The 1,946-nt window shown below is 55.0% G+C and overlaps 1 protein-coding gene across 1 annotated transcript in view; it reads right to left on the bottom strand.

The window, feature by feature from the left end:
• The window catches only part of HN1L (hematological and neurological expressed 1-like), a 12,974-nt gene that overhangs the window by 10,601 nt on the left and 427 nt on the right, over window positions 1-1,946 (bottom strand). The window lies entirely within an intron of this gene.

Here is a 1,946-nt window from a genome sequence, read left to right as displayed (position 1 = left end):
ACACCCCACTCCAGTACTCTTGCCTGGAGAATCCCAGGGACAGAGGAGCCTGGTAGGCTGCAGTCCATGGGGTCACTAAGAGTCGGGCACAACTGAGCGACTTCACTTTCACTTTTCACTTTCATGCATTGGAGAAGGAAATGACAACCCACTCCAGTATTCTTGCCTGGAGAATCCCAGGGACAGAGGAGCCTAGTGGGCTGACGTCTACGGGGTTGCACAGAGTTGAACACGACTGAAGCGACTTAGCAGCAGCAGCAGTGCAAGGCATGTGACAACACACTGCAAGCAGACCACTGCAGAGGCAGGGACCGTAACACTGACGCTTGCCTGGAGGGGCCCATGCTCGTCAAGGCCTGCCCCCACCACCCGCCCCCTCAACAGCCTATCCCCATGTCCCATAAAAGCTACTGGGGACCGGTGGTTCAGAGTCAAGCTGCAATACAGACTTGGATTAAGTTCTTTACAAATATACACCCTACAGCTTAAAAGACCTCAGGTTAACAATGGCTGAAGCATGACGCTTTTAAAATCCCTTTAACACCAGATAATCCCTTAGCAAGAAAACAAAAGCAGGGCTTTAAGACAGAAATCTGACCTAGTCCTCTTAACAGCCACCACTTGATTCCCTTCCTTTAACATAGCCTCAAGATCCGCAGCTGCTAACGGATCCCAAGCACGCGTGCTTAGTGGCTCAGTCGTGTCTGACTCTGCACCCCCATGGACTGTAACCCACCAGGCTCCTCTGACTATAGGATTCTCTGGGCAAGAATAATAGAGCGAGTGGCCATGCCCTCCTCTAGGGGAATCTATCCAGACCCAGGGATCAAACCTGCTTCTCTTGCACCTCCTGCATTGGCAGGCAGGTTCTTTACCACTAGTGCCACCTGGGAAGCCCCACCCCAAGCAGAGGCTCCCAATTAATCACCCAATTAAGAAGATGGCTTTTCCTTCTCCAGCATCCTACAAGGAAGGACTTTCCCCTCATCTTCTCAAAAAAACTAACACTCCAGAGAAGTGAGGTATCAGTTGAGAGCAGCCGCTCTGCACTGTCTCCCACAGCTTGGAAGCCAGCCCAGGGGCAGTGGTCTTTGTGGCGCGTCCTCGCTAACTGCACCAGTGTTTGCAGGGCACCCAGTGCCAGGCCGTGTAAACAAAGACAGAGTGTCCTTAGTGCACACAACTGAGAAAGGCAGCCCTCGGCCAGCTGGTGCCGGTGCCGAACAGCGGTTTTCAGGGCCAGAAACTTGATTCAATATGAGCACTCCAGTATAAACTTCCGGTCCCGTATCAGCACAGACCCAGACAGGAGGGATGAGTGGTCACTGTTACAGGGGCTAATGACTGACGATTTGGCCAGGAGTACTACTGAATACTGACCTGATTCCCTCAAATTTGCAGGGATTTTAGCAGTTGAAACAATCCTTTCATTCTATGTACTGTTTACCTCCACAAACGCCACACTCCTCTGCTCTTATTGCCCGGCCGGGCCACAGAAAGGGCTCACAGTATAGGAAACTTTCAGGCATCGGAAGAACCAGCTCAACCTCGCGGCCGGCTCCCTCGACGGCAGGACACCTCCAGCCCGGGGAACTCTACGTGACTCCCAGTACCCAGTGCTCCCCAAGCCAGAAAGCTAGCCACCGCGCTCTGTGTGTTCCTGATCGTTTAAGCCCAGTCGGTCTGCTCTGTCACTCGCTGTCCTGCCTGTTTCCTGGCCAGTAAACTGGGGGAGGGCGACTCCTGGGTTCGGGCTGCGGGGTGAGAGGCGAGGGCGTACCCTGGCTTCAGGGTTAGCGGGGAGGGCACCCCCTGGCTCCGGAGTTAGAGGCGAGGGTGTCGCCTGGCTCCCCGACTGCGGGATTCTGGGAAGAGGGCGCCGCCTGAATCCGGGGCTGCGGGCTCCCATGAAGGGACTTCGCCCTGAGGGCCGTCCGCTCGCACAC

This window comes from Bison bison, unplaced genomic scaffold (assembly GCF_000754665.1).
Source record: "Bison bison bison isolate TAMUID 2011002044 unplaced genomic scaffold, Bison_UMD1.0 scf7180017851711, whole genome shotgun sequence".
Classification (NCBI taxonomy): Eukaryota; Metazoa; Chordata; class Mammalia; order Artiodactyla; family Bovidae; genus Bison; species Bison bison.
The sequence above is the reverse complement of the archived record's forward strand: the minus strand, read 5'-3'. Positions and strand labels throughout refer to the sequence as shown.